This window comes from Oncorhynchus gorbuscha, linkage group LG01, assembly GCF_021184085.1.
Source record: "Oncorhynchus gorbuscha isolate QuinsamMale2020 ecotype Even-year linkage group LG01, OgorEven_v1.0, whole genome shotgun sequence".
Lineage (NCBI taxonomy): Eukaryota > Metazoa > Chordata > Actinopteri > Salmoniformes > Salmonidae > Oncorhynchus > Oncorhynchus gorbuscha.
In genome coordinates, this window is record NC_060173.1 from 80,456,650 (window position 1) to 80,474,160 (window position 17,511).

Sequence of the window (17,511 nt, forward strand, 5' to 3'; positions counted from 1 at the left end):
TTATTATTGGCTTCTTTTTCCGGGGCGGAGGTCATTATAATAATATTCAGCATGCTTTGCAATTGTTCATTTTTAGATATACATTTATATTTAGTGTCTTTACAGACACTCTTATCACACCATAGTGCCATCAGACTCCTGATACCAGGGTGAAGTGGGGCCCCAAAATGTGAATCGTTATTAATAATTGTATAGAAACATATTTTGTATTTTGAAAATACAAATTACAGCTCTTAAAATGATCTTGTTCCATAATACAGTGTAATAGAATTTATAAATTCTCAGAAGTAATTGAAATCCATATTTCACACACATGTAACAGAAATATTGCCATCTCTGCTGAGAAGAATAGAACAATGGGGTCAGTGTTGAGACAGATGAGGTGGGGGAGGGAGGTGAGACGGGGTGATGGGGCTGGGGTGAGACAAACAGTTGATGCTGGTGGAGGTGAGACTGGATGAGAGGAAAGCAAGGGAAATAAAACAATCATATATATATATATATATATATATATATATATATATATATATATATATATATATATATATATATATATATATATATATATATATATATATAATCTATACAGTGCCTTAGGAAAGTATTCAGACACTTAGACATTTTCCACATTTCGTTGCGTTACAGCTTTATTCTAAAAGGGATTACATTTTAAAAAATCCTCAGCAATCTACACACAAAACCCTATAATGACGAAGTGAAAACAGGTTTTTAGACATGCTTGCAAATGTACTAAAAATAAAAAACGGAAATACCTCATTTACATAAGTATTCAGACCTTTTGCTCTGACTCAGTATAGAGACAAAGTAGAGTCACAATTCAATGGCTCAGACAAGAGACATATGTGGCAGGGTCTACAGTCAATCACAGTTTACAAAAAGAAAACCATCCCAGTCGCGGACACCGACGTCTTGCTCCCAGACAAACTTGACAACTTCTTTGCTCGCTTTGAGGACAATACAGTGCCACTGACACGGCCCACTACCAAAACATGTGGGCTCTCCTTCACTGCAGCTAATGTGTGTAAAACATTTAAACGTGTTAACCCTAGCAAGGCTGCCGGCCCAAACTGCATCCCTAGCCGCATGCTCAGAGCTGGTGTGTTTACGGACATATTCAATCAATCCCTATCCCAGTCTGCTGTTCCCACATGCTTCAAGAGGGCCACCATTGTTCCTGTTCCCAAGAAAGCTAAGGTAACTGCCCCCAGGTGGTGAGGGTAGGAAACAACATCTCCACCCCGCTGATCCTCAACACTGGGGCCCCACAAGTGTGTGTCCTCAGCCCTCTCCTGTACTCCCTGTTCATCCATGACTGCGTGGCCATGTATAACCTATGTGAAATGGCTAGCTAGTTAGCGGGGTGTGCGCTAATAGCATTTCAATCAGTGACGTCAATCGCTCTGAGACCTTAAAATAGTTGTTCCCCATGCTCTGCAAGGGCTGCCACTTTTGTGGAGGGATGGGTAACGATGCTTTGTGGGAGGCAGTTGTTGATGTTTGCAGAGGGTCCCTGGTTCGAGTCCAGGTAGGGGCGAGGAGAGGGACGGAAGCTATACTGTTACATTGATGCTGTTGACCTGGATCACTGGTTGCAACAGAAAAGGAGGAGGTCAAATGGAGGGTGAGTGTAACCGGTGTGAAATGGCTAGCTAGTTAGCGGGGTGCGCTCTAATAGCGTTTCAATCAGTGACATCACTCGCTCTGAGACCTTGAAGTAGTTGTTTCACTTGCTCTGCAAGGGCCATGGCTTTTGTGGAGCGATGTGTAGCAATGCTTCACAGGTGATTGTTCTCTGTGTGTGCAGAGGGTCCCTGGTTTGAGCCCAGGTAGGGGAAAAGAAAGGGACGGAATCTATACTGTTACATTGCACCTGTTACAGTGCAGGTGCATCAAAGCTGGGACCGAGAGACTGAAAAACAGCTTCTATCTCAAGGCCATCAGACTGTTAAACAGCCATCAGTAACAGTGAGCGGCTGCTGCCAACATACTGACTTAAATCTCTAGCCACTTTAATAATAAAGAATTGGATGTAATAAATGTATCACTAGCCACTTTATATAATGGCTGCTGCCAACATACTGACTTAAATCTCTAGCCACTTTAATTGAGCACAGGTGCATCCTTGAGATGTTACTACAACTTGATTGGAGTCCACATGTGGTAAATTCAATGGATTGGTCATGATTTGGAAAGGCACACACCAGTCTATGTAAGGTCCCACATTTGACAGTGCATGTCATAGCAAAAACCAAGCCATGAGGTCGAATGTCCGTAGAGCTCCGGAACAGTATTGTGTCGAGGCACAGATCTGGGTAAGTTTACCAAAAAAGGTCTGCAGATTGAAGGTCACATTGGCCTCCAAATGGAAGAAGTTTGGAACCACCAAGACTCTTCTTAGAGCTGACCGCCCTGCAAAACTGAGCAATTGGGAGAGAAGGGCCTTGGTCTGGGAGGTGACCAAGAACCCGATGGTCACTCTGACAGAGCTCCAGAGTTCCTCTGTGTAGATAGGAGAAACTTCCTGGAAAGCAATCCTCTCTGCAGCACTCCACCAGACAGAGGTCACTCTTCAGTAAAAGGCAGATGACAGCAAAATTGGACTTTGCCAAAAGTCACTTAAAGACTCTCAGACCATGAGAAACTAAATTCTTTGGTCTGATGAAACCAAGATTGAACCGTTTGGCCTGAATGTCGAGCATCACATCTGGAGGAAACCTGGCACCATCCGTACGGTGAGGCATGGTGGTGGCAGCATCATGCTGTGCAGATATTTTTCAGCAACATGGACTGGGAGACTAGTCAGGATCGAGGGAAAGAGGAACGGAGCAAAGTACAGAGAGATCCTTGATGAAAACCTGCTCCACAGTGCTCAGGATCTCAGACTGGGTTGAAGGTTCACCTACCAACAGGACAACAACCCTAATCACACAGCCAAGACAACGCAGGAGCCCCTTCGGGACAAGTGTATGAATGTCCTTGTGTGGCTCAGCCAGAGTCCGGACTTGAACCGTATCAAATATCTCTGAAGAGACCTGAAAGTAGCTGTGCAGCAATGCTCCCTATCCAACCTAACAGAGAGAATGGGAGAAACTCCCCAAATACAGGTGTGCCAAGCTTGTGGCGTCATCCCCAAGAAGACACAATGCTGTAACTGCTTCAAATGCTGCTTCAACAAATTACTGAGTAACAGGCCTGAATACTTATGGAAATGTTTTTTCAGTTTATTTTTTTTAATAAAAACCTTAATTTGCTTTGTCATTATGGGACATCTTGTGTAGATTGATGAGGGGAAAAAAAATGTTTTATCCATTTTAGAATATGGCTGTAGCATAACAAAATGTGGAAAAAGTTAAGGGGTCTGAATTCTTTCTGAATGCACTGAATGTACGTATATAAATCTGTATGCGATTGGTTTGTACAGGTCCCTGATGCCACATAAAATAAAAATCTAATTTTGAGTTACAGACCGGCGGGGACACCATGGCATTCTATCTATTTATTTCTCTCTCTCTCTCTCTCTCTCTCTCTCTCTCTCTCTCTCTCTCTCTCTCTCTCTCTCTCTCTCTCTCTCTCTCTCTCTCTCTCTCTCTCTCTCTCTCTCTCTCTCTCTCTCTCTCTCTCTCTCTCTCTCTCTCTCTCTCTCTCTCTCTCTCTCTCTCTCTCTCTCTCTCTCTCTCTCACCAGAGAGAATTGACTAGAAGTGAAGAAGAATTCATTAACTTGTAGAAAAAAGACACAACAGAACATGTACCATCAGAGTGAGTCTGCACCACTGGAGAAACAAACTTTCCAAACTGATGTAGGTCTGTAATTGGGAAAGTCAGAGAGAGGAGGAGAAAGCACAGATACCTCAGAGTATACTGACTGCAGTGATGTTCTCATGTCGTAAGTTGGTTCTGTTTGTGAGTCAAAATGTCTGTTTCTTAGTTTCTCTCTTTCTCAGGTTTTCTCTCTCTCTATGTGTGTGTGTGTGTGGGGGGGGGGGGTCTGCATGTGTGAGATTGTATGCTAAGTATGTCAGCGATGTGTGCTTGCATACAGTATATACACATGTCAATGTGTGTGTGGTGTGTGAGCTGTGTGTGTGTGGGTGTGAGGTCAGCCATCCAGGAGCAGCAGGGCCCACAGCAGGTCTGACCTTTCATGAGCCTCCCACAGGATTTTGAGACTGCGCTGACACCGAACCCATCTGGGGTCTACCACTGCATGGCCCCTGTGCACACACTCACATGCACACGCGCGCACGCACACTCGTACGCACGCACGCATGCACACACACGCACACACACACACACACACACACACACACACACACACACACACACACACACACACACACACACACACACACACACACACACACACACACACACACACACACACACACACACACACACACACACACACACACACACACACACACACACACACACACACACACACACACACACGTACCTACCTACGTACACACACATGTGCATGCACACACACACTGCAAACACGTACCCAGACAGGGTATATTTACCTGGCCTTTACCCCCGACCTCGCACAAGGTTACTCTGACAATCCACACTTACACATCAATCTCATAGAACCAGCTGACATCTATGAAAAACCCCTGAAAATAACCTAACAAATATAGCGGGTCTATTCCCCCTGGGGCGTCATAAATTACTTCTGTAATTTAAGTTTCTGGTCCTGCACTTCAGGCGTTTGTCTGCAGCGCCGAGCTGGCAGAATCTCTAACCCACATCAATACAAGGAGAAAATGAGCCGCGGGTTGCAAGCTGTCTTCTTCGGGAGGCAGGTATTTTGTCTCAGTGCTAATCTGGAGTAGATATAACTTAAAACATGTCGCCAACTGTTCATATTAAACGATTACAGTTACCTGAGATGACTTTCTAGCCTAAAGATAAAATAAACATACATATTTTAGCAAAATTTTCCAATTTACAACCCTTATCATCAATCCGGGTAACACATTAAGGTAAAGAATAGTGCTGAGAGAAATATGAGAGTGGTATACAGGATTACTGTTACGTTAAAGGATCAGACGCATTGCAGGCTCAGGAATAGTTATAGACGGTTTATACAAAGGTTGTTGGGACCATAATAATATGGGAATTAAAGCCCTAACATTCCCTCCAATTTTCTTACATTACAGTACACATGTCGGATCCTAATTTAATCACGCTTTTGATGCTGAGAATTTTCCTGCACTGCATTCTTTGTGATTTACATAAATTCACTGAAAACCGCCACTGACACACAGTTATAATAACAGTATTGCACTTTTCATGTACACACATTTTTGCCAGCTAATAGCCTATCCACCAAATTAGGCAACATTATGGACTAAATGTTAAAATCCCGTTGCTGCAGGATTCTTTTGCTGCGACAATACTAGTCAAATTAAGTTCCTACATCTGTACATATGAGTCTTGTCAGTTGCACATGGCCATGTTTGTTGGGAGTCTGCTGTGGCAGTGTGTTGTGTTTCATCTTGGCATGTAGACGGTTGTCTGGCCGTGCTGATATTTCAGACTGTTGTATCTCTGTCTGTTGATGGTAATGGAGGGGCCTTGGAGTATTGCTGCTGCCCTGGCATTGACAGCCTACTAGGTCCAGAACCATATGAGGGCAGCAGGCCGGGCTTAGCCAGACAAGATACCAGCTCGTCTAGGTCAGACAACAGACTCAGAGGCATCTCTGCTATATGGAACAATGGAACATCATGTCTAGGCTTCAGGCGAAGAAAAGGGAAATTAGATATGATATCGTTTTTAAGTGAGTGGTACAGTATAGTTTATGAAAATACGTGAAATATATATTTGCCTGCGGAGAGCTGCTCGGAAGTGCAATATGCTGTGATTTGCATAACCTTGGAGGCGGTAGAAGGCGTAATAAAGGTCCATTGTTTTAGAGGAGGCAGTAAAAAGCAGGGAGTAGCTGTTAATGCTGGAGCCCCATCACTCTAATCCATTAGGACATGGGGGTTATTGGAATTAGGACCGCAGCTTCAACTTTATATGATCAACATTAAAAGTCCTCCTTACCAGCCGATTTACCAGCCATTTCATAACGGGCTATTGAGGCTAGACTCCCAAGATCCACTGTACATCCACCAAGCGAGAGAAAAACCCTGTTCTAAGACGTAAGAAATACAGGATATGTCACCCTATGGAAATTGTGGTTGAAAATTATTTCCTAATGGAAAATCACATGGTATCACCACAGTTGTAATATCCAATATGCTCTCATATACAGAGTTTTACATATGTAAGTGTGAGATCTTAATGCGATGCGACTGTGCCAAGACTCTCGGGACTGAGCCGCCCAGTAAAATGGTGGCCTGGGAGTTACAGAACAGGGTTTATTTGAGACTGTTGGAAATCATCTCTCTCTCTCTCTCTCTCTCTCTCTCTCTCTCTCTCTCTCTCTCTCTCTCTCTCTCTCTCTCTCTCTCTCATAACCCCTCCCATATTTCCTCCTATTATAGCCTTCCTTCTTCCTCTCTCTCTTTGTGTCCCTTTCGGTTTCTGTCTATCTATCTCTCTCTCCCTCTCTCCCTCTCTACCCCTCCCTCTTCTCTCTATCTCACTCTCTCTATCCCCCCAACCCCCTCTCCTCCCTCCCGCTCTGTGTCACCATTTTGGTCTATGAAGTGATAACTGTGGTGCCCCATATGTCGGACACATGGGCCATTAATCATCGGCAGTATCACTAGCTGGGCACATACTTCTGCCCACATTATTGTTTTAATGGCCGACAGTAATGTACAGACCCTGCAGCAGGCCGGACACTTCTGGTTCCATTCATATGTTTTTCTTTCATGATTGGGAGGAGTCCGGTCTGTCTTTCAAGTCTTTCTTCTTCACTTATATATATTTTTCTCAGCTCAGCCACATGTGTTTGTGTTTTTCCGTATGTTCTATGACGCCTGTATGTGTCTATCTCTGAATGTATGTTTCTGTTTTTGTTGAAATCTGAAAAAACTCTGGGTTCATTCAGTAACATGACAAGATTAGTTCTTGAAAACGTGAGATAGTTTCAGCGTAAGACAACAAAAGAAAGGACAATGATTTGAGTGAGAGGTCTAACTGGCGTCTCCATGTGGCCACACACCTCTCCAAAGTGTGCACGGTTCGTAAGTCATTTCATTGCACTTTTAAGATTTTTTTTGGAGCTCTCCTAGCTGTGCCGTTGAGTAACTAGAACAAGAGTGCATGGAACACAACCCCGCGTCCCCGCCATCACACAAATACCGTTGTGGTTCAATCAAAAAATGGCCCATTATAAATCGCAATCTAGGTCAGGTGGTCATCATTTGTAAGCTGTTGCTAAGTTATAAAATACAATCTTTTCACAGAGCAGTTCAGAGAAACACATTGTAATTATGGTGTACATAGAAAAGGAGCCATGCATTCATTCAGGTGCACATTCAGTGGCACATTTCCTTCACAATAGGTATGGTACCATGTCATCTTTTAACTGTTCATTAATGTTGGGTGTGTTCGTACATTCACACTGGCTATGTAGTCCGATTTGAATATGGCCGTCGCTAAAAAGAAAAATGTAATTGTTGCCAGCAGCACAGTTACAGTCACCAACGCTCTAGGTAACATTTAAAAAAAACAGCCTCACCAGCTCTGCTAGGTGGGGTAAAATGGTCAGAGTGAGCTGATCTCTCATTTGTGTCTGGAAGTAGCTAGCCAACATTAGCCAGTTAGCTTGTGTGCTTGACTACTGTTCAGAGGTCAGAACGCTCGGATCAACCCTACTCTCTGAATTTACGATCGGAAAATCTGACAACACTTCGAATTTGCAAACACACCCATAGTGATCATCAACATTGACACTGTATCTGACATGAGTTTTATGAAATGAAAATGTGCACATTTGGACTCACACGTGTTTATCTTGCTTGTATGACATCAAGTAGTATTTATTATAAATCCTCAATGTCTCATCTTTTAAAATACATAAAGTCCTCTTAATTCACAGCATTTCCCTCACTCAGACTACAAAAAAAATGAGCAAAAGTTGCCCAAATACCGGGAAGGAGGGGGGCAACATGTTGTGTGCTGTGCTCCGGTTCAGAACAGATGTCAGTCAAAACCCACACAGCACTGTGAGCGCAGAGCCAGAGCTCTGACGTCATGTATAGTATGTTACTGTACAGCCACTATGTTCCAATTTTAGTGCCCAAATCTGCCATTTTCAATCCATATACAGGTGTGAGTGTAAAGGGTTAATAAGCAAGTTTATCCATAGTGTCAGTGTTTCTGTGTAAGTGTTCAAGTGTGCATTCTCTTTGCCCATACTCCTAACACACAGGCATACTCTTTGGATGATATTCGCAAAGCTGAACATTCCTCCAGTAGGCTATACACAACACACAACACCAGATGCAGGCAAAGCCAAATCTGTGACTTTAATTATCACCTCGTGACAGTCTAAATGAGGGAGCAGGGCTGAGCTCATCTCCATAAACATTGGTGTGTGTGTGTGTGTGTGTGTGTGTGTGTGTGTGTGTGTGTGTGTGTGTGTGTGTGTGTGTGTGTGTGTGTGTGTGTGTGTGTGTGTGTGTGTGTGTGTGTGTGTGTGTGTGTGTGTGTGTGTGTGTGTGTGTGTGTGTGTGTGTGTGTGTGTGTGTGTGTGTGTGTGCATATGATAACAGAGAGAGAGAGAGAGAGAGAGAGAGAGAGAGAGAGAGAGAGAGAGAGAGAGGAGAACAAAAGCCTCAGTCCAATCATTTCAGCGTTTCCATTGTCTTCGGAAGTTTGTTTTGATTATTCCCTCCTTTGTCCTAATCTTCATAGGCATTTCTCGCTCTGTGATTACAGTTTGGTCACATCCCTCTCACTCAGTATGCCTGACATGTAACATCTAGCATTGTTTTGTCGATACTCAATGCTCAACGGTAAATATAATCAAATCCAATCAAACTTTATTTATCACATGCGACGAATACAGCAAGTGTAGACCTTACCGTGAAATTCTTACTTACAAGTCCTTAACCAACAGTACAGTTCAAGAAAGAGTTAAGAAAATATTTACCAAATAAACTATAGTAAAAAATTATAAAAAGTTACACAATATAATAAAGTATAATCTGTGTGTAACTGTATTTTGTATATTCATGACCACACAAACTAGATACACACCGGTTGTATGACAGATACCCATATCTCACTAGCATATCTCATGAAAGTAAAGGTTTTACTTCATCATACAGAATTGAACACAGACCATTCCCAAATCCATCGGGAGATTACTGAGACAGAGAGAGAGAGAGAGAGAGAGAGAGAGAGAGAGAGAGAGAGAGAGAGAGAGAGAGAGAGAGAGAGAGAGAGAGAGAGAGGGAGAGAGAGAGAGAGAGAGAGAGAGAGAGAGAGAGAGAGAGAGAGAGAGAGAGAGAGAGAGAGAGAGAGAGAGAGAGAGAGAGAGAGAGAGAAGAAACATATGTCATATTGCCAAAAGGACATTTCCCTGTGTGATGTATGATTTGATTGCTATCATATATCTCTGACATTTCACAAGTTGAAAATCAATGGGCTCTATGTAGAGGGTCTGACAGCTACAGATCACGTCACAACTCCTTTTCTTATCCCTCCTTCTCTTACCGCTGCTGACATTACATGTAATAGAATCGGAGGGAAAAGACAGAGGGGGGAGGGAGAATGAAATAAGAGACAAGGAATGAGAGACAGAGGATTAGAGATAAAGGAACTAGACAAAAAGTGAGAAAGAAAGGAGGTTGACAGATAAGAAGAAAAAGGGGAAACAGATGGATGATTGACGTAATTTAGCTAAAATGCGATGAACACAACAGAGCAGAGAGAGAGAATGAGAGAGAGGGAGAGAGAGGCAGAGAGAGAGAGAATGAGAGAGAGGGAGAGAGAGGCAGAGAGAGAGAGAATGAGAGAGAGGGAGAGAGAGGCAGAGAGAGAGAATGAGAGAGAGGGAGAGAGAGGCAGAGTGAGAGAATGAGAGAGAGGGAGAGAGAGGCAGAGAGAGAGAATGAGAGAGAGGGAGAGAGAGGCAGAGAGAGAGAATGAGAGAGAGGGAGAGAGAGGCAGAGAGAGAGACAGGGGAGTGAGAGAGAGGGTGGGAGAAAATGAAAGAGAGGTAGAAGAGAGGCTCCAGCCGCAGATGTGTGTGTGGCTCTCTGTCAGCGTGTTGCTTCCTCGGGGGGATGTTTAATCCCTGAGCTGGGCTGGTGTCTGGAGCCATGCAGAGCGTCGCTGAGCACCGCAACGCAGTGTAAACACTCCACACAGCACAGCAACGAGGCAGGGAGGCTGCAGGGGATGGCAGGGGGATTGTGCACTGTGCCATCTGTATTTAAACCTGGCACTGTGATGCCAGCCCCACACACCCCAGGCTGCCGGGATGCCAGGGGAGAGGGGGACCACTCTAGGGGAGGGGTTGGTACAACAGAACATGGACCTGCATTTAGCTAGCGAGCAATAATCCACCTGTCAAAGGACCTAGAGAAGTAATTAGGGTTCATGGTAAACCAAGAGAGGTTACGACCGATATTGTTCATCAGTTTGGTGGTTCAAATCAAGTCAAATGGAATTTGTCACGTGTGCCAAATACAACAGGTGTACCGTGAAATGCTTACTTACCAACATTGCAGTTCAAGAAATATAGTTAAGAAAATATTTACTAAATTCACTCAAGTAAAAAAATGTAATACATTTTAAAATTAACACAAGAAAATGACATGACAATAATGTGGCTATATACAGGGGGTACCAGTACCGAGTCAATATGCGGGGGGTACAGGTTTGTCGAGGTGATTTGTAAAGTGTCTATGCATCGATAACAAACAGCGAGTAGCAGCAGTGTAAAAACAAACGGGGGGGGGGGGGTCAATGTGAATATTCTGGGTGGCCATGTGATTCATAGAGTTAAGCTCTTACGAAGTCCTTGAGGCCAATTCGTAAAGTTTATTAAAAAGCAGTGATACTATCAAGAGCAGTGTGCGGGTTTCTTAATTTTTTGTAATTAATGGAGTTAATAAAATAATTTACCAAACTAAAGTAAAACAAATCTTATCAAATCAAATGGGGTATGGGGTACAACATGTCTTTAAGGAAAAGGGAATGGGTAAAGACAATGTCCCTGTGTAGCAAAAAAAACACTTTTGATTAATAGCTTTTGAAAATTGTTTCTCCTGGAGTGCTAAAATGAACACTTCTGTCTGCTGCAGTTCAATTGTACTTTGAGAGGACTTGGCATTTTTTAAATTGAACACCACAGCACTTTGTGTAGCTCTCTCTCTCTCTCTCTCTCTCTCTCTCTTTCAAACACACACACCATCTCTGTCCGTAATGCAAATCTCCTAGCTGGGAGTAATGATGACCACAGAGGCTTGGTTGCACTGCTGTGGCAAACACACACACACACACACACACACACACACACACACACACACACACACACACACACACACACACACACACACACACACACACACACACACACACACACACACACACACACACACACACACACACACACACACACACACACACACACACACACACACACACACACACACACACACACACATCAGGTAAGTATGAATCAGTATGCATCATACGAGGGGTAAAACGGAAAAAGATAAATGATGGGCAAACATATCAGTTGCATATCTGTAATATCACCACTTGTTAGGCTATCTTTGTCAACAGAATGGCACAATTAGAGCTGACTGCTGGCATGGACTCTGCATGCTGTATCAGAGTGTACCACTCTGACCAACAGGCTTCAGGCTTAGGGGCGTTGGCATGGACTCTGCATGCTGTATCAGAGTGTACCACTCTGAACAACAGGCTTCAGGCTTAGGGGCGTTGGCATGGACTCTGCATGCTGTATCAGAGTGTACCACTCTGAACAACAGGCTTCAGGCTTAGGGGCGTTGGCATGGACTCTGCATGCTGTATCAGAGTGTACCACTCTGAACAACAGGCTTCAGGCTTAGGGGCGTTGGCATGGACTCTGCATGCTGTATCAGAGTGTACCACTCTGAACAACAGGCTTCAGGCTTAGGGGCGTTGGCATGGACTCTGCATGCTGTATCAGAGTGTACCACTCTGAACAACAGGCTTCAGGCTTAGGGGCGTTGGCATGGACTCTGTATGCTGTATCAGAGTGTACCACTCTGAACAACAGGCTTCAGGCTTAGGGGCGTTGGCATGACTCTGGCTAATTATGACAATAATAAATCACTGTACTGATGTCATGTCTGCCGTAGGCCACATCACACCACCCTCTCATTCTGCTTTGACTTTGGCTGGACCGTATACAGCTTATGTCAGAAGTTACTTTTTGTAGCAGATTATGAACATTTACACGGCAGGGTAGGAGAAATAACATAAAGGTTAGGATCATTATGTTAAGGTTAGGTAAAGGGACTAGGGTAAGCTAAAATGCAAAAATTCTCATCCGAACATGGATATTTGACGTCACTTTTACATAAGCTTTATACCATCTAGCCATGCCTTTCTGGGCAGGATGTTGAAGGGAAGGACAATGTGTCCTCGAGCCAAAAAAGTTCTGCCATGTCATTTACCATCTGTGCCTCTTTGGACCTCTGCCCTCTCTCCATCCACACCCTCTCCATCTTTTTCTCCATCCCCCATCTCTAGACCCACGGACCAGCCCTCTGACTGGGTAAGATGAATCCCGGTGCCCCCTGCCAACCCTTTCACTCCCTACGGTCATCATCACCAGCCCCTTGTCACCAAATCCCCCTCCCTCTCCCCTCTCTTCCCTCTTCTCCCATCCCCACTGTCGCTTCTACCCGTCCCCTCTACCCAAACCTCCTCCCCCCTCTCCCCTTCACCCTTGTCCCCTCTCCGGGGCTCAGCACCGCTAGGCCTGGCATCCACCCAGGGTCCTTCCATTTCCTCCACAGTGATATGATCAGAAGAGAAAAGAGCTGAGAACATTCTTTTACCATGAATCTTAAGTGGCACCAGGGGCTCCCTCTCTGGACTGGCTGGCTGGATGGCTGCTCTGAGGTCTGGAGCGCATAACTTAGGAGGATTAGACACGAGCATCCCTGTTCACTTACCCCAAAACACTTATCTGATCATGACTCAGTTTATTCAGACTGGATCCCACAGATAGGATATAGAGTGGGACAAAAAAACAGCATCTTTAAGGAGAGAGTACAAGCTACTCAGTCTTAAAGAGAATCTACTTCATATAAGTTGTTAAATTATCTCTATAAAGAGGATGTCCTATTCTGTTGTTGTGCTTTAGATGTTGTATCAGGCCCCTCTGTCTCTCCCCTGCCTGTGTGTGTGGTAGTCCAGTCTGCCTCTACTGGCTTTCTCTCCCTGGCGGCCGTCTGACAGTTTTGTCTTACTCAGGGAGATTTGAGTGTGAGACGGAATTACCAGCTACTCCCATTCCCATGACAACAAGATACTGTTAGCTTGACAACAATATACTGTTAGCGTCGGTCGAAATCAAAATCAAGCCCTCGACAAGGAAGCTTATCTAAAAGGCCCTTCTCCATCCCCTCTGTTAGCCACTGGAGAGAATCTCTCTCTCTCTTTCTCTTGCTCTACTCTCCCTCTCTCTCCCTTCCTCCCCTCACTCTCTTCCTTCCTCCCCTCTCTCTCTCCCTTCCTCCCCTCTCTCTCTCCCTTCCTCCCCTCTCTCTCTCTCTCCCTTCCTCCCCTCTCTCTCTCTCTCCCTTCCTCCCCTCACTCTCTCCCTTCCTCCCCTCTCTCTCTCCCCTTCCTCCCCTCTCTCTCCCTTCCTCCCCTCTCTCTCTCCCTTCCTCCCCTCTCTCTCCCTTCCTCCCCTCTCTCTCCCTTCCTCCCCTCACTCTCTCCCTTCCTCCTCTCTCTCTCTCCCTTCCTCCCCCCTCTCTCTCCCTTCCTCCCCTCTCTCTCTCCCTTCCTCCCCTCTCTCTCTCCCTTCCTCCCCTCTCTCTCTCCCTCTCTGCTGTTGACAGAACCTGTTCACAGAGAGGGGATTTTTATATCCTCCTCCTGTCCCTTCCCACAACTCTGTTTCGCCTTTCATCTCTTCTCCTTCCTTTATCTCTTGCCTCAGACTGACACCCACCCCTCCCTCCCCACACATGACAAGGTCAAGGAAGTGTAGGAGGAGGGCTGAAAGGTCATGGAGGCAGGATTAGAAGGTCTAGCTCTCTGGGCACAACACCTCGAAGTGAAAATTGGCGAGCCATCGTTTGAGATGGACAGTTCGGCAAAGAACGTGGGACAGAGATAGGAAGGAGAGATGGCAGGGAGGAATGTAGGGGATGGATGGGGTTAGGGTGGCACAGGCCCAAAATGTCAGACTCAGTGGCAGCAGGGACAGAAAAGGTGCAAGGCCATGCCAGCTGTGGTGACTGGCAGTAACCTGGGCCCCATTCAGAGTGCCCTGCGTGGTGCTACAGGGAGGTGCAGGCTGGGGGGTTCTGGAGATTGGAAGTGGATGGGGGATGGAGATGAGCCACTGACATCCTGGGCTCCTGTCCAGATATGCTCCATTCAATTCAGCTCAGATCTATTCTGAGGCATACAGCAGAGAGGATTGTAACCACATCATCGGATGGACAGATAATGGATATTAGGATATTATTAATATTTTCTAAAACATCAGAAAAGGTTGAGTATTTTGGTCTATCATTAATCTAACAGGGAAGATGCACGTGGATGAACAGAACATACTTGTAGAAGTCTCAGAGTTAGCTACAAAGCTAGTTTCTGGTCAAGAAAAAACAGTGTAAACAATAATACAGTTCATATTTATTCAATTTGTCTTCTGTACATCCTGTCTTGTGAAGATCTATCGGAAAATAGATTAGTTAAGACTTTTAAAATACTTTTTTTTTACTAGGTTGGATATCTTGAGTAGATTCAAAATACGGTACATGCGAAGTACCAGAGCTAAGAAAGGACAAAACAGTATCAAGATCTATGTGTGCGTCCCACATGGCACCCTATTCCCTATAAAGTTTGGACACAACCTATGTGAAATAAAAAGCACAGTAAGATGGCTCCTTCTGGCATGGAGCCTTCAACAGAAACCCTTCACCATATCAAGTGAACAACAGTCCTGTTGTTGTTGTTGTTGCTGGTGGTGGCGTTCTGTTTGATTCTAAATCAAAATCAAGCTGGACTCCGGTGGCCTGAGAATATACACATCATCCTTCCCTGCACAATTTACATCCGTCACATTAGTGAAGCGACTCGATTCCCCAAAGTGGGAGAGTGATCACTCATGTCGTGAGTTTTCAGCTCCGACAGCTAGCATGCTGAGAAGACATTTGCGTGAGGCCCATCCTCCTTCTAGGACCTGATAGATGGTCCCCACCACTGGCTGGTCCCAGCAGAGACCGTTTGTTATCATCCCTTCAAACACTCACCTTATTAGTAGATAGAAAAAACATTAAATATGTTCCTAAAGAAGCAATGATATGGGACGTCCCAAATCAGACTCACTGGTTCCACTCCGGACTGTGATTCCCAAGGCCAGTTGGAAAAATGTTACATTCACATGCCAGCTAATAGCCAACACTGGGACATGTTTTAATTGAGGGAATGGGAGCTGTAGGAGGCCATCACAGTGATGGTATACAGGGAAAGGAGCTGGAGAGAAGATAATGGAGAGATTAATAGAGGCAATAAAACAACATGCCTCGTGCTTTGCTATTTGGAAAATGTCTTATCATGAAAGAATACTCAGCGGGGCGCAGAATTTTGGTCGACAGTTTGTGTAACAACATGGTGCGAACATATGCCCGCCTACACAGAATGTCACTCCCTGACAGATGTGGGACTGCTAAGCTAGCAGAATGGGTATGCTTTAATACCACCTCAACAATATTTCTGCTATGTAATTTCCTTCAGCCACCTGCATATTAATGTTTCAAAAGAAAGTGATGGAAAAGGAGGAGGAGGCAGCAGACAGGGTGTACCACTGTCACCCCCACCATTTGCCACAGTGTGGGGTTATAAATAGTTCATAATGTGCCATAATGGATGGTGATTGTGGTATGAGATTAGTGTACATAGATGGAGTTCCTCACCTATTATCTGTGCTTCTCTCCAACCTCAAAAGTGTGGCACATGGTAAACTGTACCCTCATATGAATAATGTACGAGCAGTGTCACTGAAGCAAGCAGTTGGATCTCTGTGACAAACTAAGAGATGGGGAACCATGGTTTGTGGGGTTGGAGGGGTTAGGATATTGTTTGGAGTGGGAGAGCTGTGGCAGATCTGTGGCTAACATCTTTAAGTGGACCACACAGGAATTTGGCTGCAGCAGGAGACCATAGCTGGTGTTAATATTTTATAGGGGAAGTATGGAGACAATCGCTCTGTAGCCCGAAGCATTGAAGTGCAGCACTTATGTCAGGCCGGGAGAGGAGAGAACTCTTAATGGGGTACAACACGTAATTGGTCAGCAGCCTATGGAGGGTCGTAAAAACAGCCATAAAAGCAATAATGGCTTGGGGTGAGGACAAATGAAAAAAGAAACCAAATCAATATTTGGAGGACAGAATAAACTATGGTCCCCTGTCTGGTTGGAGCTCAATAATGGACACAGCTAGGTTGGGAAATAAGCCAAACTGTGGGTATAAGACACTATGATTAAGAGATGAATCCATTTGGACTGAGATAAAGTAGAATAACACTTAGATTAATTATTGGGATTTTATGTCTAAACATACTAAAGAAATTCAGATTAAAGATTAACGATTAATTGTTCCATACAGAATTGACAACGACTAACAAGTGCCACAGATTTGTTCTTCAACTTTGGGCACCTGTCTATGAACTACTATGAGCTGTTTGCTATTTTTCATTTAAATTGCCTTTCCCGGTTATGATTGAATACTTGTCTAAAAAGTTTTCAAACTTCTCAGTTCTCTCAGAATATGATTTGAAAACGGGATACCATCACTCGTTTTTTCTTGGTTTGGTGGTGAATGTGTCTCTCAGCTGAAAATGAGGGTGAGTATCTCAGTACGGTCTATTGAAATCGTCTGGGAACTCAGTGTGAATCCATCTTAAACTCCTTAAAGGGTGGCAGGTAGCACAGCGGTTAGAGCGTTGTGCCAGTAACCGAAAGGTTGATGTTTGAATAACCAAACAGACAAGGTGAAAAATCTGTTAATGTGCCCTTGAGCAAGGAACTTAACCATCATTTGTCCCTGGGGTTAATGCTACTGACAATACAATTCACTGAACCTATCTGGTGTATGCTACAATAAAACATGTTTTATTAACTCTCATAAACAGTCACACTGGGTGAATGGAGAGAAAGGTGCAGTGGATGGTGAATTGGTGGGATTAGGATCAACAATAATTCATTAACACATGAGAGAAGCTTGTTGTCATGCAGGTGAATGAGGACCCAAAAGCGACTTGGCGAAAACAGAGTATTTAATCCAGTAAGATACTAAACAAAACAAAAGGCATAATACTACTCGTAAAGACGAGAAC